A 27,478-nucleotide genomic window follows, 5' to 3' on the forward strand; every position below is an offset into this window, starting at 1 on the left:
ATTCCTTTTTTTATATTTTTTATTTTAATGTATAGAGGGGTTACAGTTATATTTGCCAGATAGAAGGTGCATTAATTCTCACACAATGATATCCCTTCTTATATTTTTGTCCCCATTTCCCTACCCCCGCTCCCTCCCCTCATTTTTCCCCTCCTATTTCAAATAAACAAATAAACATCTATATAATATACCAGATAACAAAGTGGGATACTGTAACAATATGTGATTAATCAAAGGGTAACACAAGAGAAGAGAGAAAAACATAATACATAAAGAATAACAGTCACTTATAATTAAGCTCTTGTTTCCATGTCCTGGAGGTCCATTAATTTGGCCTCATCCTATAAAGCCTTATGTATCTAGGGTTTGAGCTATTGTAATCCTCTGCTAGGTGAGTTCTAGATGTATACTAATTAATCCAGATGAGGGAAACCATTGAGCCTATGTTCCTTTGGGTCTGGCTTACTTCATTTAATATGATTTTTTCCCAAGTCTTTCCATTTCCTTACAAATGGGGTGATGTCATTCTTTCTGACAGCAGCATAGAATTCCATTGTGTATAAATACCACATCTTGTTGATCCACTCATCAACTGAGGGGAATCTGGGTTGCTTTACTTCCTTTTTAGAGGGATCATGGTCTCAAGATTTTTGTAAGTGTTCTTACAGGAGTAATGAGTTAGTCAGGTTGGCATTATTGTGACAAAATGGATGACATAAAGAACTTAATAACTGGAAAGATTTACTTTGTCATGAAATTTCATAGTACTCAGTTCACCGTTGCTTAGTCATGATGCTTTTGTCCTATGGTGGCAAAGCACATCTGGGCAAGACTGTGTCTAAGAAAAGTTCTGTTCACTTCAGTATGGTTGGGAAGTAAAGAGAAACAGGAATGTGCCAGGGTTCCAATATCCTCTTAAAGATCATATCCTCAAATGACCTGGATTTCTTCCTGGGTATTCTCTCCTAACCATTCTGCTACCTACCAAGAGTATCTTGGAGCCTTTGGGGACATTTCCTATTAAAATTATAACAAGTGTCCTCAAAGTGATGCCCCTGAAATAGCAACACCAACACCATCTGATAATGTCAGAACTTATATTTAAAGTGTGAATTCTTATACTAATACTGGCCTAACTAAATTAAATCTCTGATGGGGGAGTTCAACAATTTGTATTTTAATAGCTGCCCAGGTAATATACATGGGTGTTAAAACCTAGAAAAAAATGTTTTCTTTTTTCCAATATAAAAACATTCCAGGGCTTAGAATGTGGCTACAGGTAGAATGCTTGCCTAGCATCCATGAAGCCCTGGGTTTGAGTCCTCTGTACCACATACACAGAAAAACCTGGAAGTGGTTCTGTGGCTGAAGTGGTAGAGTGCTAGCCTTGAGAAAGCTCAAGAACAGTGAGCAGGCCCTGAGTTCAAGCCCCAGGACTGGCAAAACAAAATCAGCTAATTGATTTCTCTCCTAAGCTTCATTTTCAAAGTTTGATAATTTTGTTGTTAAATATGGGGGGAAATCCAGTGCTGCTAGACCTTCACCACATACTAGGCTCGACATCTACAAGCAGCAGCTGCAGAACTATCCTTTACCCTGGATGTGCAGAGCCAGGAGTTAGGCTGTTTAGAATAATAACAGTAATAATAATAATAACAATAACAACAACTGTTATTATTATCTTTAAGTTCATGCACACTGAAGTTGCCATTGAACACAGCAGTTTATGAATACAATGCATCTTGACCCGTGTCACTCTTTTCATCATTCTCACTCATTCCTCCCGACCCTACTCTTTCCTTAATTTTCTTAATTTTGTAAGCTATGCATCAAATTTTGTTTTTTTTCCTCTTCTTGTTTGTCTACCTCATCCTCCTGATCCTTTCTCTGTTTCAAGTACCCAGGTTTATTTTTATGTTTATTTTTATTGGGTCATGAGTTAGTCTTCCTCAGGAATTACATCATTTGAATCTACCATATTTTAGTTAATTTGCTTGTATGTACTTGGATTCCTTCCTGAAGTGTTACTTATACAGTTATGAATTGATTATAAGTTCCACATATGAGAGAAAACATGAATCCTCTGTCTTTCTGGTCCTGATTTACATTGCTTAATATTTTTTCCAACTCTTTTCATTTCTTTGCATAGGGTGCAATGTTGCATGAGTAAATTTCCATCGTGTGTGTGTGTGTGTGTGTGTGTGTGTGTGTGTGTACATACATATCACATATTTTTGATTCATCCGTTGAGGAGCATCTGGGCTGATCCTATATCTTGGCTATGCTGAGTAGTGCATCAATGAACATGATTGTGCAGGTGCACTCACTGTATCCTTGTATGTAATGTGCTGGATAAATAGCCAAGATTTTCATGTTTTGTAAAACAGTTCTGCATGGATGAAGACCAGTACCATTTGCCTTGTACTACTATTTATATTTTGAAATCTCATTATGAACTATTGTTATTGGTGTCTTTATTTGATTCACATAACAGCTTTATGAAATAATAAGAGTTATTATTAATAGTAACTATTATTATCTTTAGTGGATGAGGAAACTGATGTTCTTGGGCAGAAAATTACACATGTAGGAAACACATGTCTAGGATTTGAAGCCAAACCATCTTACTTCAGTCCCTGAGCTCTTCTCTCTCTCTCTCTCTCTCTCTCTGTCTCTCTCTCTCTCTCTCTCTCTCTCTCTCTCTCTCTCTCTCTCTCTCTCTCTCTCTCTCTCTCTCTCTGTATATATGTAGGATCACAGGCTTGTGTATCTTAATAAGCATACTTTCCATAAGGTAAACCCACTTCTATAAACACTGGCTTCCAATATTCCTATGCAGAGTACCTTGCATTCAGTTTATCTGTGGCTTCTACAACACCTTAATATCTGTAGAAATGTTCCTCAAACATAAGCATGCATAAGGACTTATTTAAAATATACATTATACAGTTTGACTCATCAGGGCTGAGATAGAGTCTAATAATTTGCATCTCTAAATTTCCAAGTAATGCTGATACTGCTAGTTTATATACTATATTGTAAAAATCATAAGGAACCTTCCCATATGAGAGTTCCTAATAGAGACTTATCTTGTGATCTTTGAAAATTCCTTAACAAAAAGTACAATAGCTTGGCCTTGAGGTAGTCTATTTTAAAATAGATTTAGTAGCATATAACAGCATAATTTCATTTTTTGTTAGGAACTCCATTTATAAAAACTCTACTCAGCTGTTTTTGTGTTTCTGTGACACAATAAAACAAAACAAAATATGAAAGAATGAAATAAAACAAACCAAAAAGAATAACTGCTGACTTCATTGCTAACAAATCTTAAAAGTCCAGCTGAGTGTTAGTTGCAATAGAATGGACAGCAGAACAAGGTCAGTTACATCCAATAACAAGCTCAACACCTACTATGGAAGTCAAAGGAGTGATATTTCTTAAGTGGGACAAATCCTAGAAGAGGATGTTGATGCTACTGGCACTTTGTATGAATTATACATGACATACTATTTTAAAATGCAGCAGAAAACTGCCATTTACTCTTAGCAATAAAAGGTATTATATGAAAAGGAAAGCTCTGGATGAGTAAATATGAAATGCTACTAATATAATGGATCTTAAGTACACTTCTCTTTGCTCTTTACCAGAAAACAGTTCTTTGCACTCTGGCAAAAAAAAACAACAAACAAAATAAAACAACCAAGCCTTTCCAAGTAGAGTTGACCTTTGACACCCAGTAGAGCTTTCCTGAACTTGTTTCCTTGTTACTATTGTCTAGGGCTTCCAAAATCATGACCAATTTCTAAAATGTAGATTTCACTTTTCCCCCCCCTCTGTTTTTGTTTGTTTTGGGCTTGAGGCTTTAACTCGGAGATACTGGAGTAATATAACTGTATAGCTGTGCTTGGCATTCAACACTTACTTGTCAACCACCAGAAACACAAATACATCCACTGCCAAACAAGGTGGTTCAACAAAGAATTTTGAATTTTAAAATTAGAAATTTTCATTGTGATTATAAACTGCTAAAATCATATGAAATTCCTTTATTTATTATTTAGTCAAATGTCTATTGAGTATCATATTGTAAATTCTGTGGATTGAAAAGGAGAAAAAATGAACACGCACACACACACACACACACACACATACACACACACACCAACACTGTCTTGACTGTTAAGCAGCTTACATTGCTGTGGTAATGGAGTTTCTAGAAGCTTGCTATGTGAAGGCATAATAATGAGGCATAGTTTAGAAATACAGAATCTCGGCCCATTCCAGAAGTCCTGAGACAGAATCTATTTTTCATTTTTGCAAGATCCCCAATGATTTGTACCCACACTGATATTTGAGGAATTCTGCCCTAGAAAAAAAGAGCCTAAAGGAAGGATTAAAGTTCTGATTTTATTTAAGGGCATAAGCCCAGGAGAGTAAGAACAATGGGAAAAAGGAAATAAGAGAAGCTGCAAAATAGTGGAAGGCTGAGCTGTCTATGACTTCAAAGTGAGTCTGAAAAGAACACAGCAGGTCACTGCAGATGGTTTGCTAGGCATAGGGAACTTGCCTTCTACAGACAAGTTTGCAAGAACGACTCATACCTCTCTTTTCTCCTGCTTTCAGTCACTGAAATTTATATCACTAAGAGTTACTGCAGAGCCAGCTCTAAAAGAGAAGAGGTAGTTGCAAACCAAGTGAGGAAAAAGAAGTAATAAAGGATTTCTGAGGACACACAATGTTTTGAGTTTCAGAATCGCGCCTATGGAAAAATCCAGTAGAAGTGAATGGAAGTGGAATTTATTTGTCAGTCAGTAGATATATGGAAAACCCTTTATGACAAGACAATTCACTGTAGGATTTTGAATGCTAGGCTAGACATTTTCGTCATGACTGGGAGTTAATGCTTTTTCAATATTTACTAATAATCCCTGACTCCTGATTTACAACTTACTGATCCTTGGTGATTATTCAATATTTCGATGTATTTATTATTTTATGAGTTCTCCTCACTCCAGGCTTCTAATGAGTATATAAATTAGCATCTAAATATGGCTTCCCATATTTATTGATACTCATGGTACACCAAATAATATCTTCTGAGTCTTAGCTATATTGACTTATCTCTACCTACCCATGGTATTGGCCCAATGCAGCCAACACAATAGCTTTGCTCTTGTGGCATTTCCTTACCCTTGAATAAATGAGGTCCTGAGAGAGCTATATAATCGGGATCAGGAAATCATGAGAAACAGGTGGTAGGAAATCTTAAAAGCCATAGTCCCCAGAGTGAGGCAGATTCAACACCCATCATAGTATCAATTTCTCCAAAGTATATATACATGCCTTCCCATCATAATCCCACTGTGAGAAAATCTCATTCTGCCTAGTTATATCTCACTCAACATGAATTCCTTGGAAACTCTGACACCATGATAAAAACAGAAATGTCATAACTTGTGACCCCCCAGCATTGAGAATATGCATTTCAATTTTAATAATTTCCTGTTCTAAAAATCTTCAGAAACTCTGATGCTTTTATAATTAACTCTTTGTATCATTACTTTTGTCAAATCATCTATTTTTTCAGGAGATTCTTTTTAACAGACTGAGGAAGCCTAAGAAGGACATGAAGTCATTAAATTTGTAATCATATGCATATTTTGTAGACATTCAGTCAATATCCCTAAACTCCAAGTTTGGAAAATGTTAGATTTCATAGCTCCTAAAAAATAGAGAATGTGTTTTTCTCTCAGCAAATGAAAATTAATACATGAAGAGACATAAACAGAAATTGCTTTCTGAAGTTAATATTGTACTGCCAAATGTCTAACATGGCACAGCATGAATGTTCCTCATGTTGGCGAAACAGTGAACCCTCTATGTAAGGCCCTCAGTAATGAGAGACTTTAGAAATGCCAGGCTGTGGTGCTGGCTAGCCTTAAAGTCGGACACCTATGAAGGAGTTGTTCAGTATCATAGGTACTCTTAACCTTTCATTGATTTTTCCCCCCCCGAACAGAAAAGATTCTTTTCACATCTGACTTGAAATTTCAGTATCAACATATAAACCCCAACTGTCAGAATTGTTTGCCAGTTGTTGACCATTTAATCAAATCTGTTCTGCACTTAAGTTCAGTATGCTATTTTGTATAAATAATATATAGTTGATTTATTTCTGTTACTATTTATACTTCTTATGTCATTACAAATAGTAATCTTTATATAGATATGGAGAGCAGGTTCTCATTTTCAAAAGATGATTTATTAATCAGCTCAGAATTTATTACCATTGGAAAACCTCCTCCCCTAGCTACTAATGCTCTAAGAGATGTGTAAGTGTCATGGTCAAATCTCAGTGGAGAATATGAAATGTAGGTTTTCCCATTGTATGTACAGGCTTGATTTGGGATTTTGGAGGCTCCATCTTGCTAAGTTTGTGCATGTTTGATACATTAAAACATACTTCAGGACATGACTTAGAAATGGTCATTGGACTTTTTGGTAATTGTTAAGCTCATTTGATATTTTACGGAAAAAGCTCTATACCACTCACTTTTGACACTGACCCAAATCCCTCATTAAGTATAGCTCTTTGTATAATTTAGAACCTCATGACCTGGATTGTCTTGTTTATAAAACAGTGAACTATAGTATTCACTTTGATCCAAAATCATTCCTTATTACCCACTAATTCACTTCTAATTTCATGAATGTTTAACTTTTTAGAAACTGACCTATTAGTAGAAGGCATCAATCAATTTTTAGAGTTTTTAAAAATAGTATAAAGCTACTTTTCAAGTCAATCAACTATTAGGTTGCTTTATAAATCAGTGTCTAACAGATAAAATAGCACAAATAACAATATGCCTTGATGTCTCATTTTAATTAGAAAGTAAATATCACTGAAAAAATACATCATGTTTTTGTTTAACCTAAAGTGGTAAGAAAATGATATGTGATAAAATTAAATCATTTAATATTTAGTATTTCAAAACATACTGTTCTGCATAAAAATAACATTCTGTGTGATAAACATGATTCTATTAGGCATCCAAAGTCTTGAGTTAGAAAGAGAGAAACAGTTATATAACAAATATAGGCTGTATTAGTCCAGTAGTCCAGGAGCTATGGAGCCAGGAATAATATCAGATGAATATTTCTTTTTTTGTTGTTTTGGTTGTGGAACTTGAACTCTGGGCCTGGGGGCTGGACCTGGACTCTTCAGCTCAAGGCTAGAGTTTTACCACTTGAGTCACAGTGCCACTTCAGGTTTTCTGGTGGTTAATTGGAGATAAGTCTCATGAGCCTTGGTGCCTGAGATGGCTTTGAACCATGATCCTCAGATTTCAGCCTCCTGAGTAGCTAGGATTACAGGCGTGAGTCAATAGCATCCAGCTCAGATGAGTATTTCTTAATAGTACGCAATTTAGGAAACAAATTACTCCACAATTATATACCTTTCTTGAAAATAAAACACTGTTTTCTTGTTCTGTGGCATATAAATGTTTCTAGATTGTGTAGGCACTGTGATGTTTTACAATTCTAAATGTTATAGTACCCTGGAGATATATTTTGAGACATTCTCCCTGAAACCACTTTGACAAGGATACTATTTACAAGCAAACAGAAAACTTTCCTCAGAAATCAGTCTGGTTAATTTACTTTGCAGCAAATTAATAACTGCATAAGTACTATAAGATTGTTTTTAACATCTACAATATGCAAAAAAGTATTTATTTTAGAAAAATGCCAAGATCAAGATCTTCTGATACATTATTTGCATTTGTATTGATATGATGAATGGGATTCAAAGAAGATTATCAGCATAAATTTTTATGTTGCTAAAAAGGTTAGTACAAATTTTGGATCCCAATTGAAACTTATTTTTTTAATAAAAATTGCCGGTTGGTAATTTTTCCATTTGACATTTTAAAGCTATTGAGAGTAAAGTCAAGAGCTGGGCTAATCCTTGGAGAAGGTTTTCATTACAATATTCTCAGTTGACTCAGAAATTCAAATTGGCATTCTTCTGAATACAGATTACCTTCCGCTCATACCCCCACCCCCCACCCCAGTACTGTGGTGTGAACTCACTTGGCAAATGGACTACCACTTGAGACACATCCACATCCCTGGAGATTTGCATTAAATTTCCAATTAATTGACTATATTGGAGAAATGCTGGTGAGAAATGTAGCATTTTTTTTACTCCCCCCAAATAGAATAATGGTAGTACATGTGAGACAGGGGTGTGTTCAGGAAGTCCCTGGTGAAGAAGTACTGGACCTCATCCTGGCTCCATCAGAGACCAACCCTCTGAAGCTTTTTCATGTAACCCACCACTGCCAACCTGTCTTTACTTACCAAGACTTACACAGAGATAATATTTACTTGACTAGCATCACAGAATTATTACTACAATTATATGACATTATACATATGAGCACTAGGTGTATGATAAAAGATAACAAAAATGTATGGCATAATTCTGTTTATGGCATACTATGATGAAAGCTAAAAAAAAAAATAACATGAATGAATTTAAGATGCTAGCCCTTTCCGTAGTTTTAGAATGGAACAGAATTTCTTTTGAAAATTCCATTTTATAAAACAAAATGTTTATTACTGCATGTACCATTAAGAAAACCCTACAACAACCCATTTAATATCTTGAGCTACCTTAGAGGTTTATATAAACAACAGCTAGCACATACTGGATGTGTATACTTTGTTAAGTCCCGTGTTGAGCACTCATTTAATTCTGCCTCATTTAATTCTCAGTACAGAATTTTAAGCATGAGTTACATTATTATCCTCATGCTGTGGGTGAGGGAATTGTGGCTGGGTTCTAAAGATAGTCAGATCAACCAGGTAAGTGCCAACACTGAATCTACATTCTGTGTGCAAGTAGATTTCAGTGCAAGTGGCATCCACTTCCATGTCAGTGCTTTTTTCCTCTTTTGTGTCCTAGATTTATTGTTAGCTGTGAGCTAATCAATATTAAATCAACCTAAAATGATAGAGAAGAAAACAACATAGTGGGAATTATATTGTTTAATTACAAGTTTAGTTTGAAGATGCCGATGGCACTAAAATTTCTCTCTTAAAGAATTTAGAGAGAATGTTACGATCATCTTTACACATAAATGCTCAAAAATACTAACCAATAATGAAAAATAAAGATGAAAATTCACTTCTTCAAAGACATTACTTAATTAAGACATGCCTGTGGCAATTCAAGAATTTGTAAATACTTGTTAGAATGTCAGGATTTTGTTCTCTAATCTAACATTTGACTTATGATCACTTTCATTTAGAACATGGTGTAAATAATGATTTAGGGGAAATTATTGTGGTTTTCCAGACTCATCTGTTGCAAATATATATTTTTTCTTGTAATCATTACCATGTAGAAGGCAAAAAATACCAAATCATTTATACCTAGATGGGCTAATAAAAATGAAGTGTCATATTCAAAATGCAATTTCAGTTTGGTAATTGAATGTTTGCTTACTGGGTGCAAGTTTTGCTATCTATCTCTACTATTGGGGGACAAAGGAAAAGAGAGAAGAGGAGGAATACCAGAACCAAGAGAGGAGGAGGAGAAGGAGGAAGGGAGGGTGAAGGGAAGGAAAGAGGGAAGAGAACAGGAGAACAGAAAAAGGGATGAGTTGCAGAGGGGAGTGGAGGGAAGTGAAGGTATTTTGCACTTTGAATAATGACTGAAGCTATAATAGTATGCTCCAAATTGTACACTCTATTGCTGTGTTTTCTTTCGTTTTGTTTTGTTTTGCCAGTCATGGGGCTTGAACTGAGGGCCTGAGCACTGTCCTTGGGCTTTCTCAAGGCTAGAGCTCTACCTCTTTAGCCACAGCACCACTTCCAGCCTTTTTCTATGTATGTGATACCGAGAAATCAAACCCAGGTTTGTGCATGCTAGGAAAGCACTCTACCACCAGGCCAAACTCCCGGCCCCGATTGCTATGGTTTTGAATATACATAAATACCTTTGGAAAACCTAACGTAACAGAATCTGTGCTTTCTTGTAGAACTTTTACATTATTTCTTATACAACTTACTGTAATAAAGTACTTAACTTGAGTTTATAAATGATGAACATAATTGTGGTAAGAACTGTAGACTAAATAAAAGTAGAATCATCTCGATCTTTTCCCTGAGATCTCTTTCTTGCTAACTTTCAGACTATAGCTTTAGAAGAAACTTTTTATCTCACCAATATGCTAAAAAAAAGAAGAAGAACATGTATTCTATTACCTCTTGCCTAGCTTCATAAGGAATAAAAATGACAAACCCTAGGTTACAGTCAAGAAATTCATACATAAATGAATATTTATTATTACTGTGAGGTGTTTTCTTAGTGAATGTAGTATTTTCATTATGACTTTCAGAAAGTCTTATTCTTGCTTCAGCTATCCTCAAACACTGTCTCCTGTCTGCATGTAGCTATTAAAGTTTCTGGGAGCATCTCTGTACATTACATATAGTTCCTAGATGTTGCTAACGAAATATACCCAGAGTCTCTAATGTATTTCCAAGAGATGAAGAGTATGCACCTTTGTCTTTTCTATGTCAACTGAGATATTCAAATGAATTATATGTCTTTATTCATCCAAGTGTGAAGCATCCAGTGTGCTTCTATTGTTGCTTTTACATTGTCTTTTCTCCCATCCATATAAGTTCATAAAAACTTTTGAGAAAATTAGCTGTACTTCACTATGTCTTCTCCAGGTAGGTGTCTAAGTGCTACTAATTATCTAGGAAAATGGGAGCTGAAAATGATTTTCCTAAATTCATTGTGGGTCTTCTATTAGAATGATATCATTCTAGAAACTTTCATTAAGCATTAGCCAGGTGCTAGATTCTGAAAGAGAGGTGGAAAAATATCTAATACAGAACTGACTCTACCCTTCAATGAGCACAGTAAGCTACTTAAGACAGATGTTCAAAGACCCGATATCGTAGGAAACACAGAGAGCAAAATAGTTACTTTCCTTTTGCTAATCAACTGAAATGACTATGCAACTGTAAGGAATTACATTAACTAAACTTTCAAATAAAGGATCCTACCTCTTGAAATAATTGAGAAATAAATTATTTTACCAAAAATACTGAGGAAAAGATAAATGCCTACTTACCCAGAATTATATAGTCACTTGAACATTTCCTCATTTGGAGTGGCCATCTTAGAAATCTGTGCTGTTCTGCCCAGAGTATTATTACATCTTTGGATGATTTGCCTGCAGAAGTAAATCACTTTATTGCCAAACTAGTTAGCAGTCACTTTATAATGCAATGTTTCAGTCAAAATACAAAAGCTCCTTCTTTAATTGATAGTTTAAGGAAATTCCACACTGTTTTCACAAGGCATATTTAGTTTCCAATACTTTTGGAGTTAGTTTGTTCCTTGAACTCATGTTTAGAATTCATATTTTGTCTGTTACATATAGTGTTTATGATTAAAGGAATTCATTACCAAAGATATTTGGCTCAGTACTAAGCTAGGCCTGTAAATTTTGTCTGGTCTATAAGGTTAGCATCAATAAAGACTTAAGACTGTTTAGATGTACTTTAATTTTAGTTTAATTGAATGTCTCCTCTAGGACTAACAAACAAGTCTCACTAATCATGTAGTATTGATATTCATTGTGGCTTATTTTAAATACTATGCACTGTGTACTATTTCAATTACTACGCAGGCTGTGTACCATGAAGAATCTACCTGGACAGAGCAGCCCAGAACCAGTGGCTTTGCCTCATACCACAGTATACTTGGAGAAAATAGCTACTTATTACTACAGAAGAAATTTATTCCTGAATTGCTATCCTCTGCTCTGAAGTCCACTTTCTGACAGAATCATCAGCATGCTACCAGCATCTTTCAAAGTGTCATGTGAAGCAGGGAACAAAAGTAGAAATTTAATAGGAGCAAACACTTCTAGTGTGTTGTTAATAATAGGGTGATTATAGATAACAAAAATGAGCTACACATTTCAAAATGCTAGAATACAGGATATGGAAAGCTTTCCTATAAAGAAATGATAAATGCTCAAGATAGACATAGTTAACCTGATTTAAACATTATACCTGTTTCTATTTAGCAAAACACCATAGGTATAATTTTTATCTTTTTTCAGTATCAGTTAAAATTCATTAAATTTTAAATCATAATGACCACAAATATACTTTTTTGACTTTCAAGGTGTAGTTTCTAATCCAAAGAATAGATGTTCCTTTTAGAAGGCTAAGACTTGTTGTTTAATATGCCTGATATCTAGGTATTAGAGATCTCAAAATATTTCAAAGTTGTTATGAAGATAAATCCTTAATCCTGGGGAGTTTGTTATGGTATTTGTTGCAACTCTGTGGTAGTTTTCAGAGTCAAAAATCAAAATTGTGATAATGAATCCTATGCAACTCCTTTATTTTGAAACATTGTGAGTTTATTTCTATCTCCCATACACACAGATTGCATTTTTTTAAAATCAACATTGCAGATTATGTATGCGTAAGTGAACTTCTACTGTAACATTTAGATATTCTGTAGGCTCTTATGACTAAAGAACATGGGAAGTAAGTGAAGATGAGGAAAATATGGAACCAGGGACATTCTATAGTGCACTCCATCAGATAATAATGACTAGTATTAATCATGGAAAAACTCAGTCACTACCAGTAGTACTACTAGAGAAAACAAAATTCAGAGAACTGATACTCCAAAACTACAAAAGAGGCAGTCAGATAGTTTCAGATATGTTAGATGTTTATTTGAATGAATTTTAAGTTGACTGTTTTAAGATAGTTTCCTGAAAGTATTACAAAATGTATAATTTTTGAGTTCTAAATACTTTGTATTTATTGACTATGTCTTTATCCTAAAAAAAGGAACTTTAGTAACCAAGTGTTAGCTTGCAACAATGCATACTGATTTCTTCCTGACTTTAAGACATCACTACCACATATAATTCATTTTTATTTCATGAAAATTTCCAAGCCACAATAATACTGTGGTTTCAGGATACTACTTGAATCAATGATTCATGAACGAGTACCTTTGCATAAACTTGGGGTAATATTTGGGATCCACACAGCAAAAGTAAATGAACATACTTGACATAATAACTAAAACATCATTTCAAGAGAGAACTCACTGAGTTTGGACGTTAATTGTGAAAGACAGTTATCTGTAATCAATGATGTCATATTTAAGTTTTGTTGATACCCAACTTGTGTGCTAATGTAGCATATTTTATCCATAAAGACATGAGAAAAGTAAATCATGAGTTTGGCTGCTACCTAATTGTATTAAAATGGTACCGCACCTATTTAGGTAAAATAGTACACTAACCACAAAAAAACATATAAAAACAAAAATGAAAGTTATAACAGCTAAGTGAAAATAGGACCTAAAGAGACAGATTAGATAGCTGAAAGTGAGGTGCTGCCTTAACAAAACAAAATGCAATAGTGGCTAAGAATTGAGTTGAATGTGTAGAATTTCAAGGATCATGATAAGAAAATCCTAAATTTACGGGCCGGGAGTTTGGCCTAGTGGTTAAAGTGCTTGCCTAGCATGCATGAAGACCCGGGTTCAATTCCTCGGTACCACATACATAGAAAAAAGCCGGAAGTGGTGCTGAGGCTCAAGTGGTAGAGCTCTAGCCTTGAGAAAGTCCAAGGACAGTGCTCAGGCCCTGAGCTCAAGCCCAGGACTGGCAAAAAAAAAAAAAGAAAATCCTAAATTTCCTCCAAAAGATGCTTAGTAGCAATGGGAATATTAAACACACTGTTGTAGTATGTTCAGTTGGAAATGAGACATGAAAGCATAGAGACTCTTAATATAAAAGGCAGAATTGTGGGACTGTCTTCTTCAGTTATATAGAAAATCACTTACTTAGCAAGATGCTTTGTAAAATGGAAACTCCTTTGTATGACTTAAAGATAATGAACTTATTAAACAAATACATAAAATTAGAAGTTAAAGTCATCTTTGGAGGATGAACTATGTTATCTAGCTAAGAAGATTTCCTAGAAAACTGTTGAGAAAATAAATCCATTTCTTTTTACTGTGTAGAGTAATTGTGAGCAGAAAGTGATTAGGTGAGTTAAACCATTAACCAACACCAAACCAAAACCAAAACAAACTAGGACTTAATATTTTGAATTTTTGTCTATTTTGATGACAAAATATACTAAATTTAAATATTTATGAATGTTTAGCATAGAAAAAGGTTACACAGAATATGGCTATATATTTACTGAACCTCAAAAGAATTTACCTTTTGAGGTTTTTATTACTAGCAAAGAAAGTATTTACCTTTTGAGCTTTTATGACTAGCAAATGTTACCTTTAGATATTTAATAAAGCAAAAGACAGTCTTTGTGTGATGAAGAATATCATAGTATCTTCCTTAAAAGACCCAAAAATTCTTGGGTAAATTAACAACTATACTGACACGATCACTGAAAGGAACAGAGAGAAAGTAAGAGTAAAGTGTGAGCATTGACTATGTAGATAAGATAATTCTACTCAGGAGGAGGGACCATGAAACAGTTCACCTTCAATTAAACATATGTGACTACTCATGAAGAAAGGAAGGTTTTTTTTTTTTTTCAGAAGCAAAGCCAGAGGGAAAAACTAAGAGCCTCTGAGTAAGAGTCTAGCTTGCTCAACTCCTTGATTTGGATCTGTTGAAAGCCTGGGAAAAGAATCCAGTCAAATCTACTTATACTTCTGATGGCTGCACTGTAAAATAAAGAATAAGTGCTGTTTAAAATACTAAATTTATTAGTAATTTGTTATTCAGAACTTTCATACAGACATTAATGAGTAGAATCACTAAAAAGAGTCTAGAGAACTTAGCTAATATGATTTAGAAGAGAGCAAAATAGTGTTAAAAAAAGAGCAAAATAGTTCATTTTTATGTACATCCACTTCTAAACTGTTTCTAAAATGCTTGCTCTGAAAACTTTTTATAATATTGTGCTTTGTACATGTTTTCATTAATTAATAAATACATGTATTTCTGGGCTCAAGAACTTGCTTATTCTATTTTAAATCCATATCAGTATACAGTGATAAAAGAAGATTTAAAGCTCTTTAGAGACACAATTTTATGTGTAGCTGTGCAGCATTGTAGAATCTTTTTTTTAAGGGTATGAATAGTGCTCATTAAATTATTTATATAAATATTACTAAATATTAACCTGAATCTACAGTGCTACTGTAAGTAATAAGTCTAAGTCTCTTTGGGAAATTTTTTTGGTCTGATTGCACTTTTGTCAAATTAGAACACTATAAAGTCTCAAAGTCTTCCTCAACGAGGAAGAAAATGGTGTAGCCTATATTCAGTTTTTTAAAAATTTATTTGGGATAATTGGATGTGAAGATGTGAAACTGGACATGTCAGCATTCTAGACCATTTGAATAATTTTATTTTCTTTGAAAGCAATGAAAGAGAGGTCAGAGAAGTTGTGTAATTTGATAAGAAAATTGCTGAAATTCTGTGATAAGGTAAATCATAGGTAAATGTGGGAGACTAATATTTTTTAGAAGGAATATATGTTTAATACTTTAAAAAGCTTTTAAATAAGGAAACTTGTAACTTGTGCAAAAGCTTTTAAAATACTCCACCGCGAGGCTGGGAGTTTGGCCTAGTGGTAGAGTGCCTAGCTGCATGAAGACCCGGGTTCAATTCCTTGGTACCACATACTAGAAAAAAGCCAGAAGTGGTGCTGAGGCTCATGTGGTAGAATTCTAACCTTCAGAAAGCCCAAGGACAGTGCGCAGGCCCTGACCTCAAGCCAGGACTGGCAAATAATAAAATACTTCACCTAGCAGCATTTGACTGCAGAGAACAAATTAGCTCATCAAAGAAGAAAGGGATTCATAAGTATATAATAATGACTCACAGAATATTTTGGGGATGGCTGCAAAACAAACTTTAGCTTAATTTCCTTGAAGTTCTGTCAGAGTTTGCCTGATGAAAGCCTCTAAGGCTTTAACCTCCTGCATTGTCTCTAGGGCCCAAAGCCTCCATCTCTATTGTTGTTAATTTATTGTTGTAATCATATATAGAATTGGAAAAGGCATGTAAGAAATTTAACTTTCCAGTTAGAAAATTAGAAGGCTGGTACCATTTTTGAATAATCCACACTATTTCCAACAGAAGCCTAATGATTTGGATTGCAAAGGCTTTTAAGAATTTAAACCAGCATATAAGGAAGATACCTCTGTATTCACATTTATTGCAGCACTGACTATTCATAATAGCTAAGCTGTGAAATCAGCCAATGTACTCAACAGCAAATAATATATAAAGAAAATTCTATACGTATATATGAATACTATTCCCATCAAAAGAGAATGAAATTATGTTATTTGCAGGAAAATACATGGAATTGGAGATCATATTGCCCAGCTAAAATGATGATGATGATAATGATATTGGGACATGGGACATAATCATATAAATATGTACCTAAAGGAATATAGATGAATAAAAACCCACAAAACATCATTTTGAAAATGGGTGAAATATGGAGATAAATAAATATAATATAGCACGGCACACTGGCTCATGCCTGTAATCCTAGCTACTCAGGAGACTGAGATCTGAAGATCAAGGTTCAAAGCAAAAAGGACAAGACACTCTGTTTTCCTTTTTAACCTGGTCAAAGTCCCTTCTTTATTAAGGGTTATCAAGCTATACACAGACCCCACCCCATTCCACTATGAGTTGGGGCAGCAGAATTCACCATCCTCCCACGCAGCAGATCAGAGCTGGGTGGGGAAGAGGACTAGAGACTCTTATCTCCAATTAACCTCTAGAAAATGGGAAGTGGGGCATGGCTCCAGGGTAGGGGGTAGCCTTGAACTGAAGAGCTCAGGGGCAACACCCAGGTGGAGTTCAAGCTCCATGACCCTCAAAAAAAAAAAAAAGAAAGAAAGAGAAATAGAGACTGGGACCATGGCATAGTTGTAGAGTGCTTGTCAAGCATACACGAAGGCCTGGGTTCGATTCCTTGGTACCGCAAACACAGAAAAAGCTGGAAGTGGCACTGTGGCTCAAGTGGTAGAGGATAGTGCCCAGGCCCTGAGTTCAAGCCCCTGGACTGGCAAAAAGAAAAGAAAAGAAACATAATAGGTGGTAAATATGTCCAAAGTACTCTGTAACATCCTATGGAATGATCACAATAATAATCCTAAAGACCATTTATATAAACTAATAAAAATATCAAAATGCAAGTACCAGTTTTTTATGCCTATAATCCTAGCTATTTAAGAACATAAACACTAACTTTACAAGAAAGAATAGGAGATACACTAAGTGTCCTTGGCACAGGTCGAAACTTTCTTAATAAGGACCAAGAAACACAACAAATCAGAGAAAGGCTGGATAAGTGGGGCTGCATTAAACTGCAGAGCTTCTGTATGACAAAGAAAATAGCTAGTAAACTAACTAGAAAGCGTTCAGAGTGGGAGATCTTCACTAACCATATAACAAAGGCCTCATATCTAAAAAGTATCAACAGCTCAAAAAATTGAATCACTCCAAAACTAATCCCCAAAGAAACAACCACCCCATTAAAAAATGGGCTAAGGACTTCAAGAGAGTCTTCTCTGAAGAAGAAATAAGAATGGCCTATAGACATATGAAGAAATGCTGGACATCTCTGGTCATAAAAGAAATGCAAATCAAAACAACTCTAAGATTCCACCTCACTCCAGTTAGAATGGCCATGATCAAGAAAACTAATAACAACAGATGTTGGAGGGGATGTGGCCTGGAAGGATCACTACTACACTGTTGGTGGGAGTGCAAACTCTTTCAACCAATATGGAAAGCAGTATGGCAGTTCCTCAAAAGACTAAACATAGAGCTCCCCTATGACCCAGCAATTCCACTACTTGGCATTTACCCAATCATCTAGAAACAAGGACATACTACTAGCACAACAATGTACATTGCAGCACTATTTACCATGGCAAAGATATGGAACCAATCCAGATGCCCCTCAGCTGATGAATGGATCAACAAGATGTGGTATTTATACACAATGGAATTCTATGTTGCTGTCAGAAAGAACCACATCACCCATTTGTAAGGAAATGGAAAGACCTAGAAAAAAATCATATTAATTGAAGTAAGCCAGACTCAAAGGAACATAGGCTCAATGGTTTTCCTCATTTGTCATAATCAGTAGAAACTTTGGGCTCTCCTAGCAGAGATTTACAAGAGAACAAAACCTAGATACGTAAGGCCATATAGTATGACGCTAAATGAAAGGACCTCCAGGATATAGAAACAAAAGCCATATGAGTGATTGCTGTCCTTAATGTACTATGTTATCTCTCATCTCTTTTGCTGTCCCTTGGTTATCTCATATGGTTGCAGTATTTAACCTTGTCATCTGATATATTGTATATATGAGTATTTGGTAATTTGAAATAGCATAGGGAAGGAGGGGAAACAAGATCGGGGCGGGGGTGGGAAGAGGGAAATGGGAACCAAGACATGAGAAAGGGTATCAATGTTTGTGAAGTAATGCACCTTCTATCTGGTGAATATAATATAACCCTTCTATTAATCACAATAAGAATTATATGAAAAAAGAAGATAAACTCTTAGAGGCATCATTTGAGGTAGTCCATATAAACAAATCTGCATGTTGTCTCCAATTAACCAACAAAAGTAGAATTAGAAGCATGGCTCACATTGAGCACCAATGGTAGGTGAATAATGAAGCAAAAGTCTGAGGCCCTGAGTTCAAACCCCATTACCAGCACCAGCACCAGTACACACATACACACACGCACACACACACCCAAACACAAATGCATGCAGACATGCACACACAAACACACGCACAGTGTCACAAATAACGAAAGTGATAAAAGAAAGATAATGTTAAAAACAAAGTTTATAGATGGGGCAAATTTGATTGAAGAACATTATAAGCATTTCTGTAACAATCATAATGAAACCCCTTTGTGAAATTACTTTTTCCTTTAAGAAGGACAAATCTGTTTGAAATCAGTAATTAAAAGATCGGATACTTAAAGGATGATTTTTTAAACTTCCTATTTTTATTATTCTATATTTTTAAATTATTCTCCCTGTGTCTGTGTCTGTGTCTGTGTCTGTGTCTGTATCTGTCTCTCTTTCTTTGTTGCTGTTGTTGATCATTCATAGGGCTTGAATTCAGGGTCAGGGCCTGGATACTGTCCCTAAGCTTTTGCCAAATCTAGATCCACCTCTTGTGCCATAGCTTCACTTCCAGATTTTTGGTGGCTAATTAGAGATAAGAGTCTTACTGGCTTTCCTGTCTGGGCTGGCTTTGAACCAAAATCCTCAGATGTCAGCCTCCTGAGAAGCTAGGATAACAAGCATGAGCCACCAGTGTGTGGCTTGTTTTCTCTCTCGCGCTCTTTTTTTAAATATACGTTCTCTTGAGTTATAAATATTGAATTAGATGAAGATAAATATCAGGTATTCTTCATTGATATTTTTATGCTTATGTAAAAATTTGCTTCTTCATATGATCATAAATCTACAAAATCACTGTGTCATTTCTAATTCATGGCAAGAGTTCCTCTATGTCACCTAAGACAATGACTTTGTGTCATGGTTTAGATAAGTTATTGTTGTCCTACTTAAAAACATTTTATGGCAGTGAGCCTCTTCTTTGTCTGAACTAGTTTCAAATCAACTGATGTCAAAAATAAGATCAGCTTACAATGGGCTTACAACAGTGATGGTAGTTTTAGTAACTGAGTCAACCCTAGGCCAAATGCCATTTGTTGGTTCAAAGTCATATGTGAGGGTGTTATTTTTCTGTGACTTATACTCAGAACTTTGGGCTTAGGTATAGATTGTCACAAAGAAGAACAGAAGTCAGTAGTGGGGAACAGTTTCTTCTCTGCTATAGCACACGGAATCTGTAGGTATTACAAAATATATGATGCTTAGTTGAGAACAATGGCTAAAGTAGCAGAGCTTCTATTTGGGAGCACTGATGAAATTAACCTCTTCTCATTAGAATGTTTGCTTAGGATATACTTGTGTGACTGTCAAATTAAGTTGAAGTAATAGCTTTTTAGTAATAGTAGAAATTACTAATTAAGCAAAAGACTAATTCATTCTTTTTGGCTAAGGACTGAAATAAAGCAAAAAAAAAAAAACCCAAGTTGGAGTAATTAGGGAATGGTATAATTATTTTGTTGTTGCTTTGAAATTTGTCCTCTTCTAGTAACTGATCTTATTTTTTTAGCCTTCTCTTCCTTCTTGCCGGCTTATCTTATTCCAAGTTGAAAGAAATATGTCTGATGCTTTTCTCTTTAACCTCCTCCTTTCCCATCATTAATTATGTGCCTGGAAGTGCAACTGCTTTGGAGAACATGATCACTACACGTGTGTTCTTTTAACCTAACAGCGTTGATGATATTATGAAGGAAGATATTTAAGGTGACCATTTAGCTCAGTTTGCTCTCAATCTATGACTATTTATAGCATCTCCTTTTATTCTCTAAACTATCTTGGGTTAGAAAATAGAGTACAGGGTCACCTGAGTTATCATTTAGATGAGTTGAAGAATGGTGTAGACAAATGTAGGAATATTTTTCTACAAATGGTCCTGATAGTTGACATTTTGATGAAATTAAATTCAGTTCTTCTGTTACTATTAACTACAAGGAAAGACTTACTTGTACTGGCATTTGAACATACGCCTTCTCTTTAGAATTATCTTTTAGCTTTCAAACATCAAAGCGATTATTCTTGCTAACATACATGAAAACTAAACTATTCAAAATGATTGTAGATTAAACAGTAGAAACCTTGGGCTCTCCTAGCAGAGATTTATAATAGAACAAAACTTAGATACATAAGGCCATATAAAATGATGCTAAATGAAATGACCTCCAGGATATAGAAACAAAAGCCATATAATGAGTAATTATTGTCTTTAATGTACTATGTTATCTCTCATCTCTTTTGCTGTCCCTTGGTTATCTCATATTGTTACAGTATTTCACCTTGTTACCTGATATATTGTATGTGTTTTTGGATATTTGAAATCGGTTAGGAAAGGGGGAAAACAAGATGAGGGGTGAGGGTGAGGGGAGGGAAATGGGGACCAAAATACGAGAAAGGGTACCAATGTATGTGAAGTAATGAACCTTTTATCTGGTGAATATCATGTAACCCTCCTATTAATTACAACAAAAATATATGGAAAAATTATTGTAGATTTACAATTAATAAAAGAAAATATTGATCAATAATTGAAGCAAGGTTTTGCTAACAAAAATTCCTATTCATAATTAAAATTTAGAAATATGAATTGAAAACTAATCAAATGTGGTCACCATAGATGATTTTTAAAAATATATTAAGATATTCTTGCTGCTGGTTACTTATTGTAAAAATGAAAATATCTGAAATGCTCAGAAAGCAGAGTAAAAATCAATAGTGCTCTTCCAGATACTTTAATATTCTTTTTTCATTTATTATTTCTGAAGGCTGTTATTTTTCAGTGTTTGCTATAATTTAAAGAAAATGTTTCTTGCCTTAAGCAATGGTTTCATTCACATCACCATCATTTTTAACATAATTGAAAGCAATATTAATATTTGGTGGAATTTAATTGAATCTGAGAAGAGTTATTTCCTTTGTCTTTTCAACAATACCTTTTAATAGTTGCTTGAATTGTTTTTGAAGTTTCTAAAATAGCTTAGGTTTTCAGTCCTCAAGTAAGTTATAACAGAGAGTGTTCCCATGTGGAAATTCAGTGTTCACTTATGAGATACTTAATAGAACATTTTGGAAATTTCTGAGAATCTGTTAGGGTCTGCTTTTAATAAACTAGAACATAAAGGAGTTAAAGCATCTGATGGATACAATTGCCAAATACCTTCCATAAACCATTTATACATACAGCTTTTTCTATCTTGTTAATAATTAGCATACAGCAATAACTCCATCTGAATCATAAAATAAGAGAATAATTCCAAGAAGAGCTTTGATAGTACAGTTCTTTCCATGAAAATTATTGTTCAAAGATCTTACATATTCTTTTCTTTAGTATTCTTTTCCCAATTACCAAATAGTAGCACTTTTAGAGAGTGAAATTTGCTTCAACTTTCCTCTATTATAATGGTGACATGAGGTTAATGACAATGCTGTGTTTTTATTCTCACTTTTTTAATGAGGTACTTACTTATTGCCAAAGGAAAAGTTCCCATAGAAAAAATATAGCCTGAGTTATGAATGTTACAGCAGAATTGTGTGCCACCTAGGTTGCAGAGGCTGTTAAGTTACAGTGTTCAGTGCTACTCTTATGAAGTAATAAAAATGACAGTTATTTAAGAAATGGTTGTATTTTAAGCAGACATTATGTTTGCCTATGTGAACTATCAACAGAGCTCTTAATTGAATCACTATTGAGAAACTGACATGTTTTCTTGAAGACAATGGAAAAGAGGAAAAGAGTAGAGAAAGACATCGCTCAATCTTGAGATATCTTACTTTTAAAGAGATTCATATATTTCTTCATAAATTAACTTGTGCCCCAGTTTCCTGGGTATCACTTTTGAAACCAGAGTGCTTGTCTCAAATGTGCAATCGCAAGATACCTAGTTATATTATTTCTGATAACTATCTATTTTCTCTCTATGGTCTAATTCCTGCTAGGTAAAAAAGTATAGTTAGAGTCACTAAGCCAGAAAGAGATCTGGGCCTTTTTAATGGGCCTACAGAAAGACAAAATTCAGTCCCAACCTCTGATCCTTGATAAATCACTGAGAGGCTTTATGTGAGCCTCAGTTGATCTGTGAATTATAAACTTCTGTTTATCTAAGAAATCCATTATATCTAATGCAGAAGGAAGAAATAAAACTATGAGAAAGAACTGGGTCATAGGGGAAGTAAACCAAGCAAAATGTAAGCCAAAGCATAGGGTCAACTGCGTTATATATAACCTGAAGATTTACTACTATTTTGGTAGAACAACATTTTATTGTTGGGATAATGTATAGAGGGGTTACAGTTAAATTCGTCAGGTAGTAAGTGCATTACTTCTTGAACATTGATAACCCTTCTCATGTTTTTGTACCCATTTCCCTCCCCCCACCCCCTCCCCAAAATCTTGTTTTCCCCCTTCCCTTCTGTATTTCAAATAAACAAATAAGCATATATATATATATATATATATATATATAAAATACACCAGGTAACAAAGTCAGATGTAGTAACAACATGAGATTAACCATAAGGGCAAAAAAGAGAAGAGAAATAACATAGTACTTTAAGAACAACAATCACACAAGATAAAGCTTTTGTTTCCATATCCTAGAGTTCATTTAGTCTCATCCTAAATGACCTTATGTACCTAGGTTTTGGGCTACTGTAATCTGCTGCTAGTAGAATCCTAGTTGTGTATTATTATAAATGAGGGAGACCATGGAATCTATGTTCCTTTGGGTCTGGCTTACTTAGAAGAGAGGAAAATAAGTTTCATTAGTAGAAAGGAATTTTCTATTACATGAAGTCTATCAAACAAGATTCACTATCCAGGCTTACCACTGCAACTCCTGCCTTTTATTCAGTTCTTGTGGTCGGTTTGCAAATCATAGCTCTTTAATTGCTGTCTGAACTTTGCTAGCCAGTAAAATATATATTCTACTCAAACTACAACATATTTTTATAAAATTATCCCAGTTTTGCTTCATCCAAAATCTACTAGAAAGCTGAAAATGTTAGGTGCTTTTTTTTAAAGCAAAGTTGGCCTTATTTCTCTGGTCCTTTCATACTAGGAGAAATTAAATAATAGAGATAGAAACCAACCTGGATTTCTCTGGTCTGAATTGAGATCACATAGGATTTTAATCATTGCACAACAATGCTAATACATAGGAAGAATCAATAAAATTTTCTGTGTGGAATATACCAGAAAAGAATAAACCATAATAGCCTGTATTCACAAAATTTTTTTGAGGGGGGATCTATGTACCATTGGTTTTATGAAAATTTACAAAGTATTGGGCTGGGAGTGTGGCTTAGTGCTTACCTAGAATGCATGAAGCCCTGGATTTAATTCCAGAAAAAGCCAAAAGTGGTTCTGTGGCTTAGCTGGTAGATCACTAGCCTTGAGACAGCTCAAGAACAGTGCCCAGGCCCTGAGTTCAAGCTTCAGGACTAGCAAAAAAACAATTCGAAAGAGTACAAAGGTCTCACTGCAATATATTCATCACTTCAATTTTCTTCATGTTTGTTGTATTTAAATACTAGAGCATATTCTACAGTATGACTTTGTTGTGTCATAGCTTATTCTTCTGTTTCATAATCAACAAATATTTGTGTTCATGTTTTGGTTACCATAATTTGTGTCTAAGTGAAAAGCAGTACATTAATCCCATTGTAGGTATAGCAGTTTCTTGGATATATATTCAAAGACAATAGTTGGTATTATAAGGGTATCAATGTATGTGAATTAATGCACCTTCTATCTGGCAAATATCATGTAACCCTTCTATTAATTACAATAAAAATGTATGAAAAAATAGTTGGTATTATGGAATTTGGAAATTCTTTCCTACTTCAAGGTTTTATGTAATTCTCTTATAGAATTTATGACAGTTATTTTCACTATTATCTTGAGAGGGGATGATTACAAAAAGAAGTGAACCACAGTATTGTCTTTATGCTAATTATTCTCTGATAGTTTTTTGACATTCAAGTATAAATTATGTGTATACACAGATTGTTTCAAATTCAACTGTACAAATTATGTTTCCAATTATTTTAAACTAAGTCCTATACAGAGAAGTGTACTCTTGAGGAATCAATTAGGACTTACTTTGCTGTGTCCTAATTTTTAAGTGTTTTTTTTCCCCCCCTTGGCCCGTATATTCTCGAAAAGGCGAGACTTAACTCATTGTGTTTCATGTCCCATCCTTGTCTTTGATAAAGTTCCCGGGCGGCTTCTACAGAGACTGCTCTGCATTATCTTCTCATTCGTTGCTCTTCCTGTTTAACTGTTGTGAAGCTTGCATTAGAAAAGTGAGCTGGACTTAGATGCTGTCGTGGAGTCAAAGCCGATGATTTAGTCTGTGGCCTTAGAACCTCCGGGGGCTTTGAACCACGGACGAAGTAGCCGCTCGTGGCTCTTGAGGATGCATTAAAACACTATGTAGCCACAAGAGCCGCCGGGGGAGGCCCGGGGGAGGCCCGGTCCGCGCTTGCGCAGTCCTTCGGCCTGAGGCTCCCGGGGTCTCCCGCAGCCCGCTGGACGGGGCGCGGGCAGAGCCAACCGCTGGGGCCCGGGCTGCCGGCTCCTCTCCAGCTCAGACCTGCTCTCGGCTTTCCTTGGGTCAGGTAGGCCTGGCCCGCCAGCCTGGGGCTTTCCAGGGTCAGGAATGGGCTTTCTGGAGCAGCCGAGGCGGGTGGTGGGACGTTGGACGCCGGGTTTACCCGGGTAAACTCCGGGGAGCGGGCAGGGGTGACCGTGGGCTCATCAGCCCATCTCACGGCCTCGGGCGGCGCAGCCTCGGGGAGACCCGAAGACGCCTGCCTGATGCGCGCGCAGTCTTGGCCGCCATCTTGGCTACCGCGGCCTGTATGGACAGGCATGGTTCTCACGCACGCGCACACGCACACGCACGCACGCACACGCACGCGTACACGCACGCGCACACACGAGCAGTTTCACCGTAGGGCATCGTGGTGTGTGTGTGTGTGTGTGTGTGTGTGTGTGTGTGTGTGTGTGTGTGTGTGTGTGTGTGTGTGTGTGTGTGTGTGTGCGTGCTAGTACTGAAACTTGAACTTAGGGCCTGATCACAGTCCCTTAGCTATTTTGTTGTTGTTGTTCAAGGCTAGGATTTCTCTACTTGAGACACAGTTCTTCTGGGTTTTGGTAGTTCATTGGAGATCAGACTTGCACAGACTTTTCTGCTGTCACTGGCTTTGAACCATGTTCCTCATGCTCCTGAGTAGCTAGAATGACAAGTGTAAATCACTGTTACCTGTCTCCAGACCATTTCAAATATATGCTTTTTACTCTACCAGGATAACTTTCTCCTTTTCATATTTTTGTTCATGTGGTAACAATTTAACGAACACTGAATAGAATATCTGGCTTTAATTAGATCTTTATCACACAAAAATCAGATCAACATTAAGTTCAAACTAGCAGTAAGCATTGTGTCAACATAATGTTGCTTTTTCAAATTGATCTGCTATATAGTTTTGCAAGAGACACAGTTCTTATTACCAGAGTGGGATGGGTCACAAACCGGCTTGGAATCCAGTATCTAAACTGATGTGTCTTATTCACATTCCTCCTTTTAATCATAGAGCTCTATAGAATGGAGCATGATTAATTTTTTTAATTCTCGAGGTTTAAAAATTAAATTCTGGTATTTTCTAGTAAGATATGCTTCTCCCTCCATCCCCAAGAGAGAGGGAAGATTTGTAGATTAAAGAAATACTGACATACATTGCAAGGAGCCCACTCATGAAAAGTCTGTACTTTCCCATGTGTTATTCTCTTCCTCGATAATTCTTTTTTCCCCATTGAGCCATCTCTATTTGAGTTGTGTTTAAACCATCCAGTCCCTAAATGTTTGCTATTACAGGCGGAAAGAAATTTAACCACTTAGACCAAAATTAACCTCTCATGTATTCCCTATATTCCATGGAGCAGCTAGAGAATAATGACCATTTTTATTTACTCCTAACATTAAGTTTGAAAGACAAACTGACACATAATGAAGAAATATAAAATTAAAGCATACTACCATATACTTAGTTATTATTATTTAATCCTTCATTGTAACTTTAAATATGTGGGTATCAACCAACACATGAAATTGTTCCACATAACAGAAACTGGCTTGAAAACTAAGGCTAAATGGGAAAAATAACAGATGGCAGAGTTGTGAGGTCAGACAAGAGCGTGTTTCTCAAATACTAAAGTGTATCCTAATGTGGAGCTGTTTGTACAAGGCTGGGCAGTTTGTTGTTGTTTATGACATTTTTCTTCTGTGTGTGTAGTCCTGAACCTCAGGCCTACTGTATCATCAGCTTCACCACCATTGGCGGTCGTTCAGGAGCATCCATGTACACAAAGGAGAGTGCATTATAACATTTGAAAATGGAAAAAAAAAAGTCTTCAGTTATTTGGCAGCCTGACCTTAGGGCTGTCAAGCAAATTATGCCAGTCCAGGATGTTGCCTCAGACGATCAATGTAGTGTGACATATGATAAATGAGTGGTTTTCATGGCCTCAGGCTCCTTCTTGACAAGAGAAAAACTGAGCAGGAAAATGATCTTTCCTCCTTAGGTAAGGAATGGCAAGACTGAGTCTTGACTTATAGAATGTTCAATATAAATAAGAAAGACATAATCTTGTCTATTCATTTCTACCTCTGAAATGTAAATCTGTCTGAATAAAGCAG

At 35.6% G+C, this 27,478-nt stretch overlaps 1 protein-coding gene and 1 long non-coding RNA gene across 6 annotated transcripts in view; one reads left to right on the forward strand and one right to left on the reverse strand.

Annotated features, from left to right (window-relative positions):
- LOC150056127 (uncharacterized) overlaps positions 1–25,182 on the reverse strand; it is a 51,241-nt gene extending 26,059 nt beyond the window's left edge. Inside the window, exons 1-2 of the long non-coding RNA XR_016537243.1 lie at positions 24,955–25,182; positions 11,160–11,261 (exon numbers count right to left, since the gene is read on the reverse strand). This is a non-coding gene — a long non-coding RNA (uncharacterized LOC150056127). The remainder of the gene's footprint in view (positions 1–11,159; positions 11,262–24,954) is intronic.
- Positions 1–27,478, forward strand: part of Znf385b (zinc finger protein 385B) — a 414,848-nt gene that overhangs the window by 245,917 nt on the left and 141,453 nt on the right. The window lies entirely within an intron of this gene.

Source organism: Megascapheus bottae, chromosome 12, assembly GCF_031878675.1.
Source record: "Megascapheus bottae isolate mThoBot1 chromosome 12, mThoBot2.hap1, whole genome shotgun sequence".
Classification (NCBI taxonomy): domain Eukaryota; kingdom Metazoa; phylum Chordata; class Mammalia; order Rodentia; family Geomyidae; genus Megascapheus; species Megascapheus bottae.